At 40.0% G+C, this 15044-nt stretch overlaps 1 protein-coding gene and 1 pseudogene across 1 annotated transcript in view; both read left to right on the forward strand.

The window, feature by feature from the left end:
* LOC130086923 (galactose-specific lectin nattectin-like) overlaps positions 1 to 15044 on the forward strand; it is a 246226-nt gene that overhangs the window by 190335 nt on the left and 40847 nt on the right. The gene's annotated exons all lie outside the window — the stretch shown is intronic.
* Positions 12556 to 13690, forward strand: LOC130086982 (SLAM family member 5-like; annotated as a pseudogene).

The following is a 15044-nucleotide window of genomic DNA, read 5'->3' on the forward strand; positions in this document are numbered from 1 at the left end:
CACATCATGAGAAGATAAAGATGACAGAGTCCAAAAGTGTCACTTCACTAAAGATCTATTGTCCATCTTCACACTAACAGATCCAGATAGTTTCACACACATAGGATGGTAAAGCTGATCCCATGATGACCGAGGCACACATAGCATACGCTATTCACAACACTCTGCCAACTCATGGGAAAACACTGTAATATACATATGAATGGCTACAGTCACAAATCAATGATGCAAAAAACAAAATAAAAGCAGAGGCAGACCTGCTATTAAATTTAAATATGTTTAAACTTTCTGATTGTTATTAGGGTGGTTGGAAGGTCAGAGGGCCCCTGATTTCTCCACATACCACTAATAACAGAAACATCATAACAAATAGATCTGAAGTGTGAGCACTTCAAACAATTACAGAATTTACAATTCAACCCTGTCATTGACTGTGACTTAGCCAACAACAACACACACACACACACACACACACTCTCTCTCTCTCTTTCTCTCACACAAACTCTCACACTCACACACAGACGCACACACACACACACACACACACACACACCCTCACACAAACACACAATCTCACACCTGTTAGAAGGAATGAACAATCTCCATTCATGTTCCAAGTCACTTCTTAGATCGCATAAGTGGCTTACATTGGAAGATTCCTGAACAAACAGTGATTCTTCATATTTTTTTTATTTTTGAATATTATTGTTATTACAAGACGTATTGATGCATACTATTTATTTGATTGCTTTGATTACACTGACCTCTTGCTGCATTTCCTTTGTATAATTCAGACCAAAAAAATATATATATATATATTTAAGAATTGGATATTTAATATGAGACATCCTTACCATTCAGGACCTTAATAAACATATGAGACAGATGTACCATTCACACCTGCTGACAAGAAAATGGTATTTTACATTGAATATGACATGATTTTGTTTTGTTGCATTATGCGTTTCTAAGGATTTCTTCGCGAGTTCAAGTTCATATGTGTTCAATCGAGAAGCGGACATTTAAGATGCTTTTCAGGTGTCTCACACAAAGCAGTGTGAAGCCAAGGAGAGCCCCTTCACCCACTGAGGTCTGTCCAGACAGCCGCACCGTTGGGAGGTGACAGGATTGGTCAAGAAGGGACAGATTATCATCATGGGGAAGGTGCCAGGGAAGTGGAAGTTTCTCCATGAAGGAATGACACGTCAACTGAACAAGTCAAAAGGTCCAGATTGACTCTATGAACTTTGCCTACATCACAGGAAGAAAGCCTGAACGCACTCATCCACCTGCTGGACTCAAGCTACATACACCTGGTGGGACCAGGTGTTCTGCAGGGGAACACAGCCCTCTGAGCTTCTACAGATGCTGACATTGCAAAGACAATTGTTGAGTTACATCTCAATCACGACAAACGTCTTACTGTGACCCCTTAAGTGTCTGAATGTGACCCACGGGGTCAAGGAGGGAAATCTGTAAGACTGGAAAACTGGTTATAGGGAACGACCACTTCTTGAGAAGACAAAGAACCCACTGCATAGTAGCATTTGGGCTCACTCTTGTGAAGGCCCCATCCGAGAATCATCCTAATCTACATCTCTTCCCCTCATCCCCCACTCCTTCCCCTTCATGCAGATCACCTGAGACTCACATAAGAATATATGTATGGTTTAATGTGAATGATTATTGTGTTTAGTATCATTTTAAAGGTCTCAGGGTGGCTGGTTCAGATGTCTCATTCCAAATAAGTAAAACAAAAGGTAGGGGAGAACCGGGGCGAAAGTAACAAAGCGATTTTCTCTGAGCCCTGACTACATTTGCATTTCAAGCTATGACAGCACTTTCGGCATGCAGCCAGTGACCGAGCTGCTAAATATCACGTGATTTCATCATCGTTTCACGCAGTTAGGTCTGGAAAGCAGTTTTCCAGTATGATAAGTAAATTTCTGAAGCGGTACTTTTTTTTAATTACAAGTTGTGTTTTTCGTTTCATGCGTCACACAGTAATGATCAATCTATAGGTTATTTAGCGCTGTAACACATCCTGAAGTTTGCCTGGTCAGAGTTTTTCAGTATAAAAGTAAATCGGTTTTAAATGTCAGGAGTTCCTGTCGGGACGAAAGTAACACTCGTTACTTTTGTCCCGCTATAGGGAAAACAAATGTTTCTTTTGTTCCTCCTCTAATGTGGTGACTTTCTGTGTGTTGCAGCATTTATTAAAACATATTTATGTCATATTATACCAACAGAATATGGCAGATGTTTATGAGGGGGCTTTTAAAGCTTAAGTCACATTTAAATCAGCTGATTTCTGTGTCACCATTTTTTTCACTCAATCTGTTTCCATTTACCCTAGTCACATTTAGGTTTTAGCCATACCTTATAGCTTTAACACCTCCACCTATGCATTTGCAGGATTTCTATCCAGATGTTTTTTATGCACATTTTAAATGTAGGCTATGCATAAAAACAGCTGGATGGAAACATGACTATTGTTACATTATGTTGAGAATTCATATTATGCTAATTTAATTTAATTTTCATATTTTTCATGTTGAAAAAAACATTTTATAAAATGGATTGACAATAAAAATAAAAAATCTAAACAATTCAAGTATGTACTGTTGGGTTACTTTTGAAACATTTGATGAAACTGAAATTTAAAATGAAAAAATGTAAATTAACAATTGTTTGCAAAGATAAAGGCTAAAATATGTTTGCAGTTACATGTTAACAAGGTCATACTCGGGTTTATTTAGGCAAAAAAAACAAACAAACAAAAAAACAAGAATAACACAAAAAATCTAGCTTGTATATTGTTGTGTTACTTTTGACCCACCTGTGTATTACTTTCGTCCCAACTGACGGGGTCGAAAGTAACATGAGCAGTCTTAAGTTCAAAGTGAAATTATACTGAAGTTGTTCTACATTTTTACAAAATACCACCTGGTATTGATAGACCACACTTGTGAGTGACTCTAAACCATCATCTTTTAAAAAGATGTTTTTCTGAAAAATGGTACTTTCGCCCCCGATCTCCCCTAATAAGGTTTTTTAGAAGTTTAGAGAAACTGGCACACAAAGAAAGGTGGACAAATGGCCTTTCTCCCCTACCCCCAAAATAAGGTGTAACCTGAATGCAAATTACCATTGAAAATAAGTTCTGGCTATTTAATGGAATGCAGCAAGGAGTCGTGGCTTTTTCTGTATTTCAGATAGCCCATGAGGACTAGCTCATGTAGTTCTTAAATGTTGGGTTTGCATCTATTTCTCTAATCCTAACACATTTGATGATTTGCATTGATTATCTTTCAATTGATTATGGAATTATACATTTACCTGACATAATAAATTGTTATATTTGATTATTCTAACAGACTTTGACTTTATTTTCATTGGAGTTAAAAGAAATAGTCAAACATTAACGTAGCCTATATTTAAAGATGCACACATATCATTGAAAAACTTTTTCATTTTATGGAGTCAGATGAAACGAGTTAATACATAAGATAAATGTATTACATTTAATAAAAAATCCCTTTGCCATTGGAAGAGACGGAACGCGCATGTGACCTTCACTTCTAATCGATACCGCCATTGGATCAAATTAGACGGACTTACAAGATCTTTTCACTGATGCTGCTGATGCTGAAGATCAGTAGTTGATACACTCCAGAGTCTGTGTTTCTGATGTTCGTGATGGTCAGAGATCCAGTCTGATGATCCAGCTTCAGTCTGTCTCTGAATCTCTCATTACCTTCATTACACTGAACATCTGTACAGATCTTACTGAGATCTCCATTGATTTGAGCGATGCAATTGTCATTAAAGGGATAGTTCGGCCAAAAATGATATTTAACCCATGCATTACTCACCCTCAAGCCGTTCGAGATGCATATGTCAATCTTGTTTCAGACGAACACATTTTCAGTTATTTCAGAAAATGTCTTAGACCCTTCAGTGGATATAATGTGAAGCAATGGGGTCCACCTCCTTCAAGTCCCAAAATGTGCATACATCCTTCACAAAAGTAATCCATCTGGCTCCAGGGGGATAAACGAAGGCCTTCTGAGGGTAATCCGTGCGGTTTTGTCGTAAAAATATACATATTTAAAACTTTATAAATGAAAATATCTGACTTCCGGCAACGATCGACGCGCGTTCACGGATGATGGAAGTCGGCGTACGAGGTAGGACGTAGCGTAGGAACCGCCGTATCTAATAAACTGTTAACTTGCATTTGTTTCCTGTCATTCGTCCTAAGTCCGTGACAGAATCTCCCTCCATCACTGACACTGGCACTCCGTCTGTATCACCACCAGATGCACCTGAAGAAGAAATGAATTTGTGATCATGCGTAAAAAAATACAATAGCAAACAAAGTCTTAAACATCTGCATTTCACTTTGTACATCGTGTCGTGGCCAGTAATGCAACATTGATGCTGTGCTCATTTAATCTACCATTTAATGTTTTTTAAATGTTATAGGTTTATGTAGCAAATGAGAATCAATAAAACTACTAAGCAAATCTACAAAATTATAATGACATGGGGTGGCAACATAAAAGCAAATGGCCTTGTGGATTTATGGCCTGACTTACACATTTGTCTCTATGAATTTGAGAAACAGTTGCAGTAATCATCTATACTGTTTAAAAATAATTAAAATGAATTACAAAATATTACTATCCAAGGCAGCAAGGCCTATTTAAACACATCAACAGATTCAAAATGTCTTTGAGCTTGTAAGAGTAGGTCTATCACCAGAAACAGAAGACTGCTGTATGTGGACATTTTGGAAGGTCACCCATAACACCCTAGCAACCATTTATCAACAGCCTAGCAACTACCCAGACTTACCCTAGCAATTGCATAGCAACACCTAAACGCCTCCTGTCTCTGTATATCCTGACCTTCACATTTCAAACCATTGTATATTGTATATTGTATATTTAATATAAAATACTCGACAAAAGTAAAGATAATCAAGGAGAATAGTTGTGGAAAATACTACAATAGACATCTATATGGGATTTGCCCCACACATTTATACGATTTTATAAACAAAACAAACACCTTTCATGATAGATTTTCTCACAAAATATGTTGCTCCATCAATGTTCAATAATAATAAAAAATCTGAAAACATTAAGGTGTGCTTTTACCCCTTTTATCCACATTAAGACTCAAATAGACAAATGTGTATGCATTTGACAGACGCATATAATATCAATATCAACAAAAATATCAGCAAGATGGATGAGATGTTTTTATACCAAGTCACTTGACCTAACCATAGGTCCCACCCTTTGTCAATGTTTTTCCCAAGTAGGCTACAGGCATCATTCACGATCTGAAATTGCTTTTTTATGTGCCACCAACCTCACAAATGTTGTGAAAAATAAATATGGTTGTCCACATATATCACAAAAACATTTCACTAAAATGTATCCTTGAATTAAAACAACAATAATTCATAATTAATCTCTTGCGAATATAAAGTGATTAGAGAGTCAGCTGACACAAAATGAAACTACGTCGAATTCGAAAGAGTGATTGTTGTGACTAATACATGTTTTACTATATAAAAGCACAACACACAAACACACACACACACACACCAGAGAATAAAAATAGCCTAATAAAATACATTTCCATCGAATGTAAAGCCATTAGAGCTGGCACACAATGAAAGTCACGTTCTTTGTTCGTTGTATCGACCGTAAGTCAAGTCAAGTCATCTTCATTTATATAGCGCTTTTAACAATGAATTGTTTCAAAGCAGCTTTACAGAGATAAACATATAATTTAAGGTAACAGATTGTTTTGGCGTTATAGCGGTTCTTGAATAATGTTACTTCCAGCTAAAGTTAACTTTGATTGATTCACCTCCGTCGAAATGATCAGACTTTAAACGCGAACCTGTGATCAACGCTGACGGCGTTCACATGCTCATTCAGAATTCTATAGTTATGTGCTTTTTAAAATATGTGCGCAGGTTTGTAATTCATACAACCCAGCCTAAACAAACTACTTTTCTTGCCTATAAATTTTGATACAGAATTTTGTTTTATTTTATCACTTCGGGGTACGCGAGCCGGAATTCACAGCGCTTTATCTGTAGAGTGGGAAAGGGATCCTCCATAGGGAGAGGATAGTGGATACTTCAGCACTGCATTGTCATCGGGTCCAGGCGAATCTCCTTCGTCAGATCTGGACACGGCCTGGATCCGGCAGGCTGCGGGAAAACCTCGGGATAAACAAAGACACTAATATTAGCGTAGATGCCATTCTTCTTATGATGTAGCGAGTACATCAAGATTTAAGGGAAGTGTTCCCAGTTCCGGCTGACCTAATCTATGCAGCCTAACATTAAATTTATAGAAGTCTATAATGTATTATGTGTATGCTAGGTCAAAGAGATGTGTTTTTAGTCTAGCTTTGAACTGACAGAGTGTGTCTGCTTCCCGGACAATGGTAGGAAGACTGTTCCAAAGTGTTGGTGCTAAATAGGAAAAGGATCTACCGCCAGCAGTCGATTTAGATATTCTAGGTATTATCAACTGGCCGGAATTTCAGCAAAAATTCAGTAAACGAGATTGTAACAACCTAAATGTCTTACCTTGGTCAAGAAAAAACAAAAGTACTGACAGCAAAATAAATAGAAGCTTCATTTTCACCACAAATGTTTCACGCGTTTGTTGTGTTCTGTTTGTGCTGTTGGCATCTGAATGGTAAGTTATAAAAAAACAAACATTTTACGGCTTCATTTTTTCATTTTTTAAGAGCAATAAGCTGTTCAAATGACACTGTTTTCATGAGACATTAATTCTGAGATCTACGTTGGATTCAGGTCTCGGTTTGTGATCTCTGTTTGGGTAGACATCAGGGAATTTTTAAAAGTCATGTACATGTGTAGAAATTGTAATAGTTTTCCATGGCTATTAACATTTGACATTAAAAAGCACAGAAAAGTAATGGGGATTTAAGCTAAAACTATTGGAGGCTTTGTAATCCTCGGATGCTTTTAAAGGTGCTCTAAGTGATGTCACAGGTTTTTTAGGCTAACACATTTTTTGTCACATACAGCAAACTTCTCCTCACTATCCGCTAGCTGCCTGTCCCCTGAACACACTCTAAAAAACGGTGAGATAAAGAGCTACAGAGCTAAAGTTATAACCTCAGGTGGCGAAATGTTTTATCAAGTTTTTCTGGTAATGTTTCTCATTTTCTGCATTCTGTTCTGCATTATATGAAAGCATCTAATTGGTGACATTACAGCTTGAATCCCTCAGGTAAAGGACTAGATGTTACAATCCCGGAATCCACATATCCCAAGATGGATATACTATAAGCTGGAAATAGGAGAGATATTGAGACAATTGCCAAGGATCACTGGCTTCATTGGGGTCATCAGGTGGGCACCCTCCTTCACGAGTGTTTCGATGATTAACCCACAACACCTCCAGAGGGCTCATCGGCAATACCTAGCGTCCCAGGTTTGCCCCCCTCGGCTTGTGATCCCCCCTTGCTCAACTACTGTTACTGTCTACAGGCCCAGATACTATCCTTTCTCTTCAACCACAGCCAACGGCTGGCCTCCTCTGCTGCGTTGGAAAGGGATTTCACAATCTGCTGCAGAGCCTGACCTCGCATTCCTAGGTCCTTCAAAAACCGGACTGAGGAGCGGCCGACAAACCCTCTACAGCCGACCTCCACTGGGTAGATCCTGACTTTCCACCCACGCTGCTCAGCATCAGCTGCCAGTTCTGAGTACTTTAGCCTCTTACGTTCATATGCCTCCTCCACTGAGTCCTCCCATGGCACTGTCAGTTCCACTAGTCCCCCACCCTTCCGCCATGCGAAGGGTGGGGGACCAAAAGACGATGTCAGGTCTAAGGTTTGTTACTGCAATCTCAATGGGGAAGTGCAACCGCTGGTTTAGATCCACTAACAACTTCCAGTCTCGTGCTTTGTGCAGCAGGCCCGGATATGAGCTGGATCCCTGCAATCTACTTGGTGTTATACCTGCACGAACAAAGGCCATTGATGGATACTGCTTGGCTGGCAGAGGCGGGAGGGTATTTGTGGCTGTTCGCTTGGCCTCAAGGCTGGCCGCCAAGCACCTTAGCACCTGGTTATGCCGCCATGTATAACGGCCTTGTGCCAAGCTTGTTTTACAGCCAACCAAGATGTGCTTTAGGTTTGCTGAAGAGGGACACAGGGAGCAGGTGACATCTTCCCCATACCACTGCTGGAGATTAGTTGGTGATGGTAAGACATCATAAACTGCTCGAATGAGGAAGCTGACTCGGTATGCCTCCATCCCCCACAGCTCCCTCCAGGAGAGTTTCCTCTTTTCTACGTCCTTCCAATGTGTCCATTGGCCTTGTTTCACAGGTGAGACTGCCTTTGTAAGCCTCATCACCTGCTCCTGTTTGCGTATTTCTACCACGACTAAACCTCGCCGTTGTAAAGGAGATGCTTTGTGCCAGAATGGTACATTTTCCCCAACTCCTAGACCTTGTCTCCCCAACTGCACGTGCCCGACAATTTCTTGGTGCCTGAGAGCAAATTTTGCTTGCTCTGACGCCACAGCTGAGGACCACTTTCTTCCAGTCGATCGGGTAAGGACAGTTCCAGCAACTACAGTGTCTCGAGACTCTGACAGAGTCATCTCAAGCCTCACCTTGGCACACTTAAACTCCTCGGTAAGGCAGGACACAGGTAGCTCTAAAACAACTTTTCCATACAGTGCTGTGTTGGTAATGCACCTGGGAAGACCAAGCCACTTCTTGGCATAAGAGCTAACCATCCGCTCCAGCTTTTCGACCTTGGAATGGTAAATGGTAAATGGTAAATGGACTGCATTTATATAGCGCTTTCACAGACCCAATGGCCACCAAAGCGCTTTACATTTGCCTCACATTCACCCATTCACACACTCATTCATACACCGACGGGCGACGGCAGCCATGCAAGGCGCCATCCAGCTCGTCGGGAGCAGCCGGGGTTAGGTGTCTTGCTCATGGACACCTCGACACTTGGTCAGGTGGAACCGAGGATTGAACCACCAACCTTCCGGTTTGTAGACAACCCACATGAACCACTGAGCCACTGCCGCCCCGATAAGGCAGGACACAGGTAGCTCTAAAACAACTTTTCCATACAGTGCTGTGTTGGTAATGCACATGGGAAGACCAAGCCACTTCTTGGCATAAGAGCTAACCAGCCGCTCCAGCTTTTCGACCTTGGAAAGAGGAATATCGTAGACAGTCAGTGGCCACATTAGGCGTGGAAGGAGGCCAAACTGCAGGCACCAGAGTTTTAGACTGCCAGGCAATAAGGTGCTGTCGATGCTCTTCAAGCCATTTTTGGTGACCTCTTTGAGTTGGACAACCTGCTCGGTGTCCTTCAATGAAGCGTCATACCATCGTCCAAGGCTCTTAACAGGTTTCTCTGCCACTGTGTGTATTGGTTCTCCATCAATGAAGAAGCGATGCTCTGTCAACTTTCCTTTCACAATAGATACACTCCTGGACTTACAAGGCTTTATTTTCATTCGAGCCCACTTGATGGTGTCCTGAAGCTTGCCTAAGAGTCGCCGGGTACAAGCTTTGGTGGTCGTAAGAGTGGTTAGGTCATCCATGTATGCCCTGATTGGAGGGAGCCTGAGTCCGGCTGCTGAGCGCTCCCCTCCAACCACCCAACGTGACGCACGAATGATAACCTCCATAGCCATTGTGAAAGTCAGAGGAGAGATGGTGCATCCAGCCATTATCCTTACTTCCAAGTGCTGCAATGCAGTAGTATACAGTATACTCATATACTGTTATGAGGCATAGCTGTATATCCTGAAAGTAGGACTGGACTAGATTGAGGATCGGTTTTGGCAAACCAAAGTAACAAAATGCCATCCATAGAAGATTGTGTGGGACAGATCCAAAAGCATTTTCAAAATCCAGAAAAACAACATGCAGGTCTCTGGACTCCCTCTTGGCAGATTGGATTTGGTGCCAGATCATGGATGTATGCTCCAAACACCCTGAGAAGCCCGGAATACCTGCTTTTTGCACCGTTGTATCAATGTTCAAATTTTTCTCAAGGTAAAGGGCTAATCTACGTGCCAGAATGCTGAAACAAATCTTGCCCTCTACATTCAAGAGGCAGATGTGACGGAATTGGTTGACAGCAGTAGAGTTCTTTTCTTTGGGGATAAGGACCCCTCCTGCCCTTCTCCATACTGTTGGTATCTCCTGCTTCTGCCACACCACTTTCATCAGCTTCCACAAGAACTTCAGCACACCTGGTGCATTCTTGTAAATCTTATAGGGAACACCATTTGGCCCCGGGGAAGATGCTGTTCTTGCACCCCGGACTGTTGTAACTACCTCATTCCACTTTGGTGGGCAGGTTTCAAATGAAAAGTGTGGGGGATGTATAGGTGGCATGTCAGAGGGGAGAACAATTGGGTCATTACGATGGGGGTCTGAATGGACCTCCCTCAAATATCCCTCAAGGTCTTCTTTTGATGTTACCAGATTGCCGCTCTTTTCCTTTACGAAGAGACCTTTTGTAAACCGGAAGGGGTCACTAAAGAACTTGGCTCTTGATTGTTCTTTTTTCCGACGCCTCTTTCTCAGGTATTCTGCTCTACGCAAATTTGCAAGTCTGCTTTTGATCTCAGCTTGGAGCACATTTATTCCATCCTTCTCCTCTTCAGAAGCTTTCCTCCACTGTTTCTTCAGTAACCGTCTTTCTTTAACCAGCTGATCTATCTCCTGTTGTCTCCTGGATTTGGTTTTGGTGGTGCATAGGTTTCTGGTGCCGCTCACAGTTCCAAATCTTTCAGCTCCGTAGTTGTAAATTAACTCTCCCATTTTTTCCATTTTCTTCACAGCTGATCCCTTGAGTTGTTCCAACAGACAACAAAGATCCTCATCGACATTTTGCCAATCTTTTTGCTCATGGGATTTAGGCCATTTCACAAGTGGTCTTCGTCCCTGGATCTTCTTTTCAGTAGCGGGCTGTGGAATGAAGGCCTCAGCACTCCCTTCAGTATGATGTACCATCTCCCCACTAGCAGGGTTATTGATGTTCTGCAGACTGTGGGGTTCTTCCTGCTTCCGACTGACTCGGCTTGCTCCGTAAGAAGTATTGGTCGATGCGAGTCCCCTGCACTTGTGGCTTCATACACTTCTTCCTGCCTTGATGGATCCGCAGGCCATTGAGGGATGTAACTTTGGCCCACCCACAGCTGCACCTCTGGAGCAAAGGACCTTGTTCTATTGTAACCTCATGTACAGTGGCATTCCTTCTCATTGTCTGGTTCGGTCCTGGGTCATTAGCCGTGTAGTCCTCCGATGAGTCATCTTGCGCCCCCGCTCTCGCTGACTCAAGGGGTATCTTCCTTATTGAGTTTTCTGTAGCCATAAATGGGTGGTACCTGTGCACTAACAAATGCCAGGTGCCCCCTGCTACAGGTAGCTAGCCTGTAACAGGCCCGTTGGGGTCTTTCCCTCCTGTCAGCAGTCTTTCCAAGCGGTCACCGGGTCTTCCCCCTGGTTGCCAGTTGCTCTCTTCACAACAGTCACTGGTAAATGGAGAATGAAGTATGAGTAAAATGAAGTATGAGTAAAATGAAAACAGAATGAAGTATGAGTAAAACTACAGGGGGAGGGGACGGGATGAGGAGGAGGAGGGAGGGTCTAGCTAGCCTCCATTTTGTTTGACAATACTTTGAACGTCAACAAGAAGTGACGTCACCTGACATCGCTTAGAGCACCTTTAAATGTCAGGTTTTACACCATAAAGATTAAGTTATTTAAGTTATATATCTGTTTGTTCATGTATGTCATCTTTAATTTGCTTATGTGTGTCAGCGGCTGTTCTGAAATTTACATTTAAAGGGTACAAATTCAGCTAATTTCAGGTTTTATAAAAATAGGAACCCTAATCTGTGAAACATCTGATTTTATGTTTGTTCTCCAGGTATTCTGCCTTCACTAGTGTGCATGAACTAGCTTTACAGATAGCTAACAGTTTCCAATAAAGAACCAGAAGCTTCTTGCTGTTTTGTGGTGTTTTACTGAAAGGACTGTAAAACTGTAACATACAAAAACAAAGAAGAGCATATTACAATCTCAATATGATGAATATACAATACAAAACTAAATAAGTAGTCTAGAAATAACTAAAACCTATAAATCACGATCGCATAGCAAGCAAATAACACAATGCTGATTTACATAGAAAATGCCATAGAGAAACTAACGCTACTAGCGTCACATATTTCCTTACAAATTACGAATAGAAAACATGCTAAAATGACTAAATAGGATATCAAAAGGAAGCTAAGATCTCTATGAAACAAATACTTACAGACAGATATTCGTCAGAGACCAAAATGATAGTTTATAAACTTTAGCACTCCGGAGATTGACTTTGCAGTGAGAATGTTATGAGAACGACTGAGCTACGGAAACTCTGCGTGGACAAAACACAAGAGACTCAAAACTTAAATACCTCTTCTCACAAGGGGGCAGTACACCAGGTATGTTTGTTGAGTCCGTGTCAGTGATGGAGGGAGACTCTGTCACTCTGAACTCTGATGTTACTGAAATACATGAAGACGATGAGATACTGTGGTATTTTGGAGCTAAAAACTCTCTCATAGCTCGAATCAGCAGAGAGACTGGAATCTTCTCCACATATGATGCTGTTCCTGATGGGAGATTCAGAGACAGACTGAAGCTGGATCATCAAACTGGATCTCTGACCATCTCACACACACCACAAATGAACATGCTGGGCTCTATGAAGTAAAGATGAGTGTAGCAAAACTGTCCTCAAAAACATTCAATGTTTCGGTTTATGGTGAGTAGAGATCATTTGTCCTTTACATATTCTTATTTTATTTTGTACAAACTGTAAAGTTTACAAATGTTGTAGTTTGAGATGACAGACGTTATAAACACTCACTCAACATATTGAACTGAAAATAAGATTGTTGATTATAGATTTACCTGTTTTTCAGCTCGTCTGCCTGTTCCTGTCATCAGCAGAGACTGTTCTTCATCATCATCATCATCATCATGTTCATTGGTGTGTTCATCAGTGGTGAATGTGAGTGATGTGACTCTCTCCTGGTACGCAGGAATGAGTGTATTGTCCAGCATCAGTGTGTGTGATCTCAGCATCAGTCTCTCTCTACCTCTGGAGGTGGAATATCAGGATAAAAACACCTACAGCTGTGTGCTGAACAATCCCATCAGCAACCAGACCACACATCTGGACATCAACACACTCTGTCACACATGTGCAGGTACAGCAGCACTGATGATACATGTGATTGTTTATTACATACAATGAAAGTTGCTGGTGATTCACACTGTGTAATCCACAAAAAAAATCCCCCATATTTCTCCTTTTTTTTTCTTTTTTTTAACATTGGGACTGTTTTATCACATTAACAGTATCTGTTTATTTATGCAATTTGGAGTTCCTTACAGAAATGAATGTCACCTTGTTGAAAATCGCCTTTTTTTCAGAAGTCCACATCCACTGTTGTGGTTTTACTGAAACTGTCATCCGATTGGTCGTCTCTGCACTGGTGGGCGTGGCTATTGTGACGATTCTGGTTTATGACATCAGATCCACAAGAGGAGGAGATGAAAAACTGACATCATAAATATTGTGACATAACTTGAAATTTTAATCTGTAAATCAAGGATTTAAATTCAAAACAGTTATCAAAGAAAAACAAAAAGAGCTTTAATGTGTGAATGCGAATAGAATTGTAAAGTTAAAAAAAAAATGTATATTTTTTATTTTATATGAAAAAATAAACCACACAACTTGAGGAAAGAAACTAAATGACATTCAAAGGATAATGTGGTCAAGGTATAGGCGGTGGAAATGAAGGTCCAGCAGTTTTAAATGGTAACAGGATGAACGTAAATAAAGCGGCCCTCTTGCCTTTTCTTCTGCTACACACTCAAAAAGTATAATTTTTTTCTTCACTTTGATTTCTATTTAATTTAATTGATTCATTTGAACTTTAGCAACATTAAAATACAGCAATAAAGTAGGTCATGTTAAACTGTTAAAACAATATAAATTCTAATTACTTAAAATAACATTTAAATATTATAATATTTGAGTTTTGAAGGGCTGTCAAGATGTATACTTAAAAGCATTTTACTATTCTTCTATTCTACATTTTACTATTATATCTAATGAGTGTTACTAGATTAAATTCATGGTGAATGTTGCTGATTTTGTGAGTAAATCATGGGCTAATTTTCAATTTTGGGAGAAACTACTGTATCAATAAATGTGAGCTGCTTCCAGCTGGCAACTGTTTGGAATCCTCAAATTGTAACATTTCTGTAAGAGAAAGCTTCACATATTTGGAGGTTAAAATAATTATATATATAGTTATAAATATATATATAATTATAAGATAGGTGACCCTCAATTTTTTTTTCCCCAATTATTGAAAATAATATTTTATTCTGCTCAGTCAATTGACAAACACACAATGTAAATTAATTTCCATGGAAAAACAAAGTTCACTACATTAAGAAATCAGTAATACTAAATTCATATGATAAAGGGGGTCTAAATGTTATCGACTTTAGCTCTCTGAACAATACTTTAAAAACTAACTGGCTTAGATGATATTTTCTAAACCCATAGTCTATTTAAGAATATGATCCCTCGATATATTTTCTGTCATCTAGGTGGTGTGGAATTTCTTGTAATGTACATTATAAAATTGAAAAACTTCTGATTAAACAAGCACTTGCTCATTTACAAACACAACTTTTCTCCCCAAACATTCGTTATCTGGAATAAGGGCAATATTTTGTACAGGAATATACTTTATTAAAAAAAAAAAAAAAATTGGTTTAGGAATGGGTTGTCATTAGTAAGTCAGTTATAAATAATGTAGGAAATTTATTTGAAATGTTCTTTCGGCGAAGGTGAAACCATTTCTCAAATGTTTTGGTCCTACCAAGAAAGTGTTTCTCGAAAAATAT

Source organism: Rhinichthys klamathensis, unplaced genomic scaffold (genome assembly GCF_029890125.1).
Source record: "Rhinichthys klamathensis goyatoka isolate OS25496 unplaced genomic scaffold, OSU_Roscu_1.1 h1tg000103l_1, whole genome shotgun sequence".
In the NCBI taxonomy this organism is placed as follows: domain Eukaryota; kingdom Metazoa; phylum Chordata; class Actinopteri; order Cypriniformes; family Leuciscidae; genus Rhinichthys; species Rhinichthys klamathensis.